Raw genomic sequence first — 11,357 nt, 5'->3', positions numbered from 1 at the left:
CTTTTGGGGTAGGTGGGTGTGTGTTTTTGTGATGTACGTCAATGGTGACAAGAGATTTTATCTATTGAGATTTATGTATGAAAAAAACTTTGCAGAAAAACATATTTAGAAATGTAAAGGCAAATGTTTGACTCTTGAGCAAGTAACATGTGTTTTTATCTCAAGATAAACTCTGAAAAGGAGACCGTTAACAAATGGCCTGTCTGCACGTGTGTTTTGTTTTGTTTTGTTTTGTTTTGTTTTGTTTTGTTTTGTTTTGTTTTGTTTTGTTTTGTTTTGTTTTGTTTTAAGGGCTTGAGTAACACTGTTGTCCACCACTGGTTAAAAAAATGTCAAATATCATTGTACATATAAAGTTTTGTATAAGTCAAAACACAGTTCATCCTTCAATAGATGATTGGATAAAGAGGTGATATAAATATATATATGCGCACACACACATATATATACATATATACATGCACACACACACATTGGAATACTACTCAGCCATAAAAACAATGAAATATTGCCATTTGCAACTACATGGATAAATCATGAGGGTATTGTGCTAAGTGAAATACATGGAAAAGGACAGGAACCATATGATTTCAATCATATGAGGGATATAAAACAAAAAGCATCAAGTGAACAAACAAACAAAAAAGCAGACTCACAGATACAGGCAATGGAATGGTGGTTAACAGAGGGGAGGAGGGTGCGGGGAGGGTGAAGAAGGTAAAGGGGATCAAATATATGGTGATGGAAGGAGACTAGACTTCAGGTGGTGAGCACACAATAGAGCACATGGATGTTGTATCATAAAGTTGTACACTTGAAATTTACATAGTGGTATTAACCAGTGTTATCCCAATAAATTTAATTTTTTAAAAATCCACACTGCACATCCAGTAAAACTAGAACTTGACACCTCAAAAGTCAATCTACTTCCAAAAGTAAGCCCTTCAAAATCATTTTTAATTAAAAATTTATAAATTTATAATTTAATTTAATAAATTAAAAATTAAAAATATTTTCCCGTTTTATTGAGATATGACTGACATAAAACTTTATGTAAGATTAATGTGTACAACATAATGTTTTGATATATGTATATATTGCAAAATGATTATCACAATTAATTTAGCTAATATCCATCACCTCACATAGTTATAAATATTTTTTCTTTGTAATGAGAACTTTTAAGGCCTACTATAATGGTATTAGTAGCACTATTTTGAATAACCCCCAAATCAAGAAGGATATAAAAATAAAAATTATAGCCCAGCCGGTGTGGCCCAGTGGTTGAGTGTTGACCCGTGAGACAAGAGGCCACTGGTTCGATTCCCGGTCAGGGAACACGCCCAGGTTGCGGGCTCAATCCCTAGTAGGGGGCTTGGAGGAGATAGCTGACTAGTGATGGTTCTCTCTCATCGATGTTTCCATCTCTCTATCCCTCTCCCTTCCTCTCTCTGTAAAAATCAATAAAAACATACTAAAAAATAGAAATTAGAAGTTATTTGGCAATTAATAAAAAAGAAAAAACTTTCTGTGAAATCCTATGATGACAGAAAATAAGCATCCAACTTATAAAAAAGAAAACAACGGCCCCCAAAAGAACCCAAAGAAAGTATAAAAAGAGAATTAGTCAAAATGAAAGCTAAAATAAAATAAATGGAAGACAAACAAAACCAGAATAATTGATTAATGTAAAACCAAAAACTAGTATTAGAAAAAATCAGTATATTAAGAAGAAAAATTAAATCTGTTAGGGATGATACAGAAAATAAAAAAACATAAGAAAGTAAAAAGGATCATATGAAAATTTGAAGTTCTAGTCTATGAACAGCTAGATACTTTAATAGTTTTGTGATAAAACATAAATGATCATTTAAAAGTCAAACAACAGTTAATAAGGAAATTGGAAATTTACCATTAAGAAGGGCTAGGCCCTTGGCTGTGGCATAGAAGGAAACATTCATCTTAATTGAGCCAAATCATAACTATCTTTCAAAAGTCAAGGAAAAACTGGTCTTTTTAACAAACAGCAGGGTGAATAAGTTGGACAAGGTTTATCAACAGCGGGAGTAAAATATATTTTACTTATTTCTCAACATCCATCACAGCACGTGTTCCCTTGGACAGATACTTTATGATCTTATTATCTAAAAGAATTCACCTTTATTTTCCTTAGCGCATCGCAGAAAATGACAACTGTATTAAAAGTCTAAAATAAACTTCCCAACCCCCTAAGATAATGCTGAGATAAAGAAAAGCTCTTTGTACTTTCCTTATCTCAGCAATCTGTCATTCACTTTGTTCTGCCAAGACAAGCACCAAAAGGCCCCTGAGTGCTGCTGCTGAATTTCCCTAAACTTGCACACCAGCAGCCCTCCCAAAACAGCCAGATTAAAATATGCTTGTTTCCTGTACCCCAAACCCTGTGCAAAATTTTATTCCTCTGTTAAGATCTTACTGGAGATTATTCTATTGATGCTTTTCCTGGTGCCTTAAAGGAATTTATCATTTCATGGACCTAAGCCTTTCCCTCTTATTTTCTGTACCATCCCTGAGCAGTTAGCTACCTCTTCTGCCAAATGTTTGAAGGTTTTCAGAAGAATTTGAGTTCTTATGGCCTGTCCTTTATGTCCTCTCTGGGTACAAAGCTCTTCACTGTCTATATATGTTGGGTGTCTCTCAAACAAAAAATTATATCACTTTCTGTGTAGCCCCAGAGTTGATGCCTGGGGAAAATGTAGAAACCCAAGGGAAAGGCTTGGAGACCTGAGCAATAATGAGACATGGACATGGACAACAGTGTGGCGATTTGGGTGGGTGGGGGCATAGGGATGGAAGAGGGCATAAATGGCGATGGAAAAAATTAAAATAAATAAAATGTTATTTATAATCTTTAAAAAATTCTTTAATACTGAGAATAGTGTATACAATCACTCAGTAAATGTAATGTATGTATAGGTTTTTGTGTGTGTTTTTAAAAAGCAAATTTGGAAACAACTGTGAATGAACAAGTAGTTGGTATTAGGACAGACTGATGGATGGAAAAGCTAGATGTTAACTGGTTAGTTTGTGCATGTTTCTGTGAGAGGCATGTTGGGCTGTGGGGAGAAGGTACCTGAAATACACAGTGACCAGGAAGGGGTGTAGAGACTGCATGTAAGGAACCAAAGTCTAAGGGGCCTTTGGGACCAGATAAGCTTGAAAATAAGGAAGGCTTCTGAGGAAATGACGCTAAATTGAGAATTTAGCCAGAAAAATCAATGGGGCAACAGACAAACTTTTGAGTTTGTGGAAAGACCTGATGTCAAGAGTCTGGCCTTTCTGAGTCACTGAAAGGCCAGGGAAAAGAGGGGTCAGAGAGAAAGGGTGGGATGTGGAGTGAGATGGGTTTGGAGAAATAGGCAGGAATAGATGGCATGGTGCCTTATAGGACTGAAGCCTGAGGGCAATGGGAAACTTCGAGGGGATTTTAAAACAGAGGAGAGACATGATTGAATCTATGTTTTGCCAAGATCTCTAGCCTAAGAAGGACAAATTGGAGGGGGCCCCGGTGGGTGGGGAAGAGGGCAGTTAGGGAGCCGGTGCAGCGGCCCAAGTGAAATTGAATGGTAGTTTGGACTAAGATTCAAGGAACGATGTGAGAGGTCAGGAGCAGTCATTGGGAAACCATAAAATGCTTAAAGCAACATGTCATTGAATTTAATAGGCCTAAGGACCACTCAGTGCCCAGGGTCATGTGACATGGCTGGAGACAGACCAATAGACTTTGCTTTAGATAATAGTTGCTGCCCAGAAAAGCTGGCTTAAAACTTTCTTTCTAAAGAGTGGTTCCTTATTGACCATTAAGGTCATGTATAAAGTTTGAAGTGCAATTCCACTGTGGTTGAGGATGGATGAAAACTGCCACATGGAAGAATCACTCTGTTAACTGCCTGGGGCCCTGGCGGGTACACATTGCCACACCCTAGCAATGCAGTAGGGCTAGCCATTGCCTTAACTAGTCATTAATGATGTAAGAAAAACAGCCAGCCAAACTTGTTAGAAAGGTATATAAGATAAAATGAAAGACTTTTTGTGCATGGATTTGGTGGTATCTGTTTTGGTTGCTTGGGCTTTTTTTAAAAATAAAATTTATTGTTGTTTTCCTTCCTTCCTTGTTCTTGGCTGTTTTCTAGATAGTTTAGATTACCTTTGGATAGTTCAGCCATTTCTGTAGGTTTGGGAGTAAAGGTAGAAATTAGAAGGACAGAGAATCTCCTATGTTAGTTGTGCATTCACTATGTCTTTTATTTTCTCTATTTTGAATCTTTAACATCTGACCCTCCCAGGGTCAGCCAAATTTTAGAGATCGTAAACAACTCTATCATGAACTCACTCTTCTTTTTTTTTCTCCCCTCCCCTCCCCTCCTCTGCCCTCTTTTCTTTTCTCCTCACCTGAGGATATTTTTAAAATTGATTTTAGAGAGAGAGGGAGAGAGAAACATCAATCAGTTGCCTCCCGCACGTGCCCTGACTGGGAATTGAACCCACAGCTAGGTGTGTGCCCTGACTGGGAATCAAACATGGACACACTTTTCAAATATAAACCAACCAATCCAGAGCCCACACTCCAACCACCTTCTTTATTGAGCTCTCACACACAGGGTCATTATCTACGTGCCTAATCAACCCAAGGCCAGGTACCAGACAACTAGGGACAGCCCCTATGCCACAGAGACCTCGGACATTACTCACACTAGACAATCCACAGTCTGCTTGCCTGGCCTTGCCTGTTCCTTCCCACAGAAACCACGATAAAGGTTCTTGCCCACAGGTCTTCCCTCTCCCTCTGCCAGGTGACCAATGCCATTGCTCCCCTGTGGCCCCACAGCAGGGTGTGTCCCCTTATCTTGGGAACTGTGAGTAACAGACAATCCTTTCAATGTCAGTTGTCTCCTGATCTTTTGGCCTTATGTACCTCACGTATTCTGTTAATACACACTATTTAAAACAGGTGGGAGAAAACTACCAATCCCTTCTTATTCCCTATCTTCTATCTGCACCCAAAGAGACACTATTTTTTGTAACTACTAGCAAATAATTGTTCCATGAGTAAGTTTTTTCCTACAAACATTACTTTCTTCTTAAACTCAAAAGGCAAGGAGCATAGAAAAAGTTTTGGTTCTGGCTTCAAACCTTGAGTGTTAAAACCCAATGATACTAACAAGGAATGGTAACTTCTCATCTCTAAAGTTCTATTTTTCCATCTTTAAAATAGGGAAATAGGGCAAGCATGGCTCAGTGGTTGAGCGTAGACCTATGAACCAGGAGGTCATGGTTTGATTCCCGGTCAGGGCACACGCCCAGGTTTTGGCTTGATCCCCAGCAAGGGGCGTGCAGGAGGCTGTTGATCAATGACTCTCTCATCACTGATGTTTCTCTCTCTTTCTCCCTCTCCCTATCTTTCTCTCTAAAATCAATAAAAAACATATTAAAAATGAAAGGGAATAATTTTAATCTAATAAGTTTATTTAAGCATTAAGTTACTTCCACTACAAAGTGCCTGGTAAGTACAAAATATCACTAGTATTTTTATGAGTCCTTGAATTTTGGGTGGTGTCCTGGCCATGATGGGGGCTCAGTCAAGTCTGACAATGGTCATTCTTCAATTCATTTCCACAATTACACCAGGGGAAATCTCTGGACTGTCTCTGGCTTCTCTTTCTTGGAGAGTAAGAGATTTTCTCTCTCTCTCTCTCTCTCTCTGTCCTAGGAAATGTGTCAATATTCTTCAATCAGGAACTCAAAAGGAACCAACATTTGGGAGCTTTCTCCTCTCCATTTTACTCCTACAAGTCCATATCAACCTGCAAGTCTTTGTCAGCGGTCCTCAAACTAGTCTGGCAGGGCCTGTTGTTTTCATAAATACAGTTCTACTGGAACACAGCCACACTTTTGCTTATATACAGTCTATGGTTTCTATCACCTTAAAACTGCAAAGAACCAAGGCCTATAAGCCTAAAATATTTATTATCTGGTCCTTTACCAAAAAGTTTGCTGACTCCTGGTCTTTGCTGTTCAAATCCTAGTTCCTTTCTGTGGTGGATTAAAAAAGGGTCACAAATTCTTTGCACTACCTCCCGTCAAGGGGTGGAGTTTAGGTCCCCTTTCACAGTGACTCTGGGCTTGGCCATGGCTTGGTCTGTGAAGAATGCAAAGGCTTGATTGGCGCTTTCCACATGGGGGCTTGCCTTCTTGAAACACGTTCCTAAGACCACCCCACCCCCACCCATTCTGTGAAGAGCCCAGTCCAGTCTATTGGAAGGCGAGAGGCAATGTGGAGAAGAACCAAGGCACCATAGCCAATAGCCAGCGCTAACTTCCAGATGGGGAAGACAGGCCATCCAGGACTACCTGCCCCTGTTCTGCCATCAGATAAACGCAGCTGCATGTGGCACCAAGTGGTGTCAGAAGGAGAAACACTCAGGCAACCCATAGGATCTTTTTAAAAAAATGTTTTTATTGACTTTAGAGAGAGGGAGGGAGAGACAAACATCAGTGACAAGAACAAGTCATTGATCAGCTGCCTCCTGCATGCCCCCTACCAAGGATGGAGGCTGAAACCCAGACATGTGCCCTGACTAATAATCGAACCATGACCTCCTGGTTCATAGGTTGATGCTCAACCACTGAGCCACCCCAGCCAGGCCACAGACTCTTTTAAAAATGTATTAAAATGTTGTTTTAAGTCACTAAGTTTTGTAGTGGCTTGTTATATAATTGGTAAGTGGTGTACTTTCTTTGCCCATCAAGGGAGATGACCATTCTATACACACTGCAGATATAAACTAGTGGTTTGACTCCATGTTTGCACTTCTCTTAAGCTGTGTGATGGAGCAATGATGACATCAAAGTAGGCTGTATGCAGAGTAACTTCAACAGGAGGTCAATAATCAGTTCTGACAAGTCCTTTTTCATCCTGTGGCACAAACCCATTTCTGCATTCTGTGTATCTTTTAAGGCTTTGGGGGATGAAGGGGTTACAAGTGAGACACTAAAGGTTGGCAACTGCCTTCAAACTTTGTGTATACATGCAGAATGGTACGACGACTGCTATATTGTACCTAGTGCAGCCAATTCCACAATGGAAAGCTGGGCTAGCCTGTATACTAAACTGTAATTCAGTATACTGAACTTTAATTTTCTGGAATGGTGAGAAATGAACTCCTCATTGGTTTTAAGTAAATTCCCAGATCTGGAACTAACTAGCTATGTATCATGACCAAATTAACCTCGTTAAACCTGAGTTATCTCATCTATAAAAATGGAATTATCAGTACTGCATTGCATAGTCCTGAGAATTTGTTGACACTAGGGTTATGCAAAAGAGCACCCCAGTGTAGTGCCTGGCACCATGGATAATAGGGACAGTATAGTGCCATGGTTATGTATGCAGGTTCTAGGTGTATAACTTGGGTGAAGTACTTAATCTCTCCATGCCTTGCTCACCTCATCTGTAAAATGGGGGTAATGACAGCAGTTGTTGTGAGGCCTAATGAACACATGCTTAGAACAGTAGTTGACATATTGAAAAGAGCCCAACAGTTGTTAGCCAATTAATAGTAGTACATGGTAATGCCATTATCTTTACCTCCTTAGTCAAAGCTAAGCCTCAAATTGATCATTTAGACTTTTCTTTCCTTTTTCTATTGTTGTCAAAGGTGCTACTCTAAGAAGTCGGCAAAAAAAAAAATAAAACAAAATTCAACAAACTTCAAAATCAGGTGGGAAAAAAATTGCAAAGATCACTGACAAATGCAACAAGTTTTTATTGGATGCCAACATTGAGCTGGGTACAGATACATTATCATCTCATTTGCTCTATCTGGTATCAAATAGCAAAGCTTAGGAAGTTATCTATTTTCATGGCCTCACTAACATATTTAATCTGTAGTGACATTTCCTAGAAGATACAGCTTTATGCCCATGTGTCTTCCAAGTTGCTATCGGGTATCTATTTGCTACTTAGATCCAGGCATGCAATGTGGCATTAGGATCAAAGTAAAAAGGAAGCAAAATAAAATAAAGTTCATAAGGTAAATAATCTTGTAAGAACTAATATGGCCTGGGGGTAAAATGCACATATATCCAGTAATAAGAAATTTATATCAAATCAGCACTGCAGATACAGAATTAAAATCAAATTCAACTTTGGGATTCCATTTGCCAATCTGCAAACTATGAACGATTATCCCATTTTCCTGTGATTGGTCAATAAATTTAATGATGACAGTAACTACAAAGTTCTTTTGTAAGTAACTCTGTTAATGATCGATTTGCATTTGAAAACATTACCCAGCCTTCTCCCTTTCCCTTTTCACTCTGCAAGAAGAACATGAACAGTAAGGATAACGTTTAGAAACAAGACCTAGTGTTTGCTGTAACTTGGTTTCTTAGACACAGCAATGCTTTCTTATATGTTATTATATTATCATCATCAAGTGCATCAGGTAAGCAGATTAAGTGCTTTGTAGCCCATATATAAATATCAACATCAGGCAAGAGTCTATGGCACTTAAGAACCTGGTTCTGATCAGAACAGAATTCCTTAAAATACTGTCTTCCTTTTTACCACAACTGCCCTTTTGAATATAAGTGCTGGTCTCAAAGATTTGCAGATAAAAGAGAAACAGCCAAAGGGGCTTACACAAGATCATAACCACCTTTAAACCTATTATAGCTGGGAGGTAGAGAGCTTCATAATTCAATTTTCTGCTTCTAGGTGGTGTTAGAGAAATACTTTAACATCAACGTCACCAACAAATACTCCACCACTTTCCGATAATGAAATTTTAGCTTAGAGTGACCATCTTATCTTTGTATCTTCAGCACCCGGCATGCACTCATTTGCTGAACGAAGGGAAAAACCTCATCTGTACAAAGATAAATTTCAACTGAAGTTGACTAGAATAAAATCTTTACTGGCTCCACATGAGATTGTATCTTAACCTGCTTATTTACACAAGAAAAATGATGTCTAATGTAAAAAAACATACTTCTCTAGTTTAGAACTATTGGAATTAGTCTCAGAAGAGCTCATTTAATTGAATTTGATATTAGATCTTTCTCAGGTTATTCTGTGGCACCTCCCAATTATGCATGGTGCTTGCAATACCCTTAAGTAGTCAATCAGTTCCTCTGGTCTTTATTTAAGACCCAAAGAGAGAAGATGGAAGCAGACTGAGATAAAAAGGAGTTTTGTGTATGTTCATGTAGTGGATACATTCAAGATATAAAGATGAGACAGAAAGAGCACCTCTGCAACAAGCTAAGTCTGTGACATGGGTTAAATTAGCTCACCTCCCTGAGCCTCAATTTGCTCACCTCTGAGACAGATTCATCCAACAGTCATTCTGGTTCCTTTTGCTCCAGTGTTCCAGTTTGATTTTGATGTAACAGATGCACAACCTAAAACACTAATACATTTTGCTGCAGGTTGGACAGTCCTTAGCAAATCAGAAGCCAAACAATGTTCCACTTATTTCACATCTATATTTGGGGCAGAAGCTCATGGAGAGCTGGGCTCTAAAAAGGCCCAAGTGAAATCGTCATTATTGGCTGGAGCAATGCCTGTGTGTAACTTAACCGGTGTCTAGGTTTAAATGCCACTGCGCATTTTTTACTGACACTGCACACCAGAATCACCTGGTAAACTGTATTCCATGGTGCCTGACTCCCACACCCAGAGCGCCTATTGAATTGGCCGAGGTGCAGCCGGCATCAGAATTCTTACAAGCTCTCTGGGTAATTCTGAACTGAGAACATGAGGACAATTTTTGGCACTGAGAAGTGATTCTTAAACTTCAGCTGAATCAGTCACCTGAAGGGATTATTAAGACACAGATTGCTGGGTGCCCTACTCAGTTTCTGAGTCAGTAGGTCTGGGATAAAGCCCAAGAATTTGCTTTTCTAAAAGCAAGTTTCCAGGTGATGCTGATGCTTTTGACCAGAGACCTCACTTTGAGAAGCACTGCCAGTGAGGAAATGTCATTGCTGGCGCACCTGTGGCCCTGAGTTTAAATCCTGATTCTGTTATTTCCATGTATGTAATCCGAAGGAGTAATCTTGTCCTCTTTTCTACGGTGTCTTTATAACAATACTTAGATCTCAGAGTTGTGAGGCATGAACAAATAGTGCTACCAACCAGGGTTTATAGTACAATAACTGGCACAGGATGCAGTAACAAATATTAATTTCCCTGTTCCATTATACATGGCTAGATGGTATGATTAATTAAATCAATTAGCACAGATAAAACTTGGCAGGAAAAGGAAACAGACGACTGACGCAAACAATGTCTTATTAGGGTTATATGTATAATATTGGGTAACTATAGAAAAGTGTTCTAAGTACATGGTCTTAAAAATACTTCTTTTTTTTTAAACTTTGAACACAGTAATTTAGGTGGTGGGAATAATTAGATACACTCTATAAAGTGACAGGAATATTAGATTCAATTTATAAAGAGCATAGACTTTTTTAAATGACTTACAATAGACTCTGACATCTTATCTATGATAATGTAGTAGTCTTCTAGAGAATCAGAAATAAAAATATAGCACACCTGCCTAAAATGTTAGTGACCCTTAGATGCTATTTAAATCCAGAGAAAACCAAAATTATTAAAGTGCATCAGAATCCCTATTATCAACCGAAGCAAAACTTCTAACAGTGATGGGATAGGTGTTCTCTTTATTTACACAAACCAATAAAAAACTAAAAATAGCTTTTCTTCTTGCTTGCCATTTTGCTTCCTTTGGTATGTATGTCCCAGGTCTTCTCAAGAGTTAATGTCCAAACCCTGAGGTGCATCCTGGGAGGCAAGTAGGCCCACTGCAGAAGTGGCTGCACATACCTCCAGATACAAGGAGAGCCCAAGAGGCTGCCTCCACAGTGGGGCAGTTGAGGCGAGAACTAAAATACTGTGTTTCTCTGTGGAACGTACAAATGCAGTTGTCTAAGTGAACAGTTCAGGTTTAAAGGCACGAGTCACACCAGCATTGTTTAAAGCCATTTTCTCCCTATAGGAATAGCTGACCCAGAGGCGAGGTCTTACTGGGATTTTTATTTTTAAAAGCCTTCCCTTTCCACTCTGGCCTCATGTCATTATGTGCCAGCTTTCTTTTTCTGAATACCTTTAAAAAAAAAAAAAAAGTGATGGCTGTCTGCATATCTTTTTTTGCTACGTGTTGTGAACAGTACTATTTCTTTTATTAGTGTTTTCAACTGTTATTTAACCTGATGATATATATCCTTTTAATTTCTCATCTACTTACAAATTCTCCTAACTAGACTGTGAGCTCCTAAAGGGTCCTTAAGTT

This window comes from Miniopterus natalensis, chromosome 1 (assembly GCF_054644295.1).
Source record: "Miniopterus natalensis isolate mMinNat1 chromosome 1, mMinNat1.hap1, whole genome shotgun sequence".
In the NCBI taxonomy this organism is placed as follows: Eukaryota; Metazoa; Chordata; class Mammalia; order Chiroptera; family Miniopteridae; genus Miniopterus; species Miniopterus natalensis.
The sequence above is the reverse complement of the archived record's forward strand: the minus strand, read 5'-3'. Positions refer to the sequence as shown.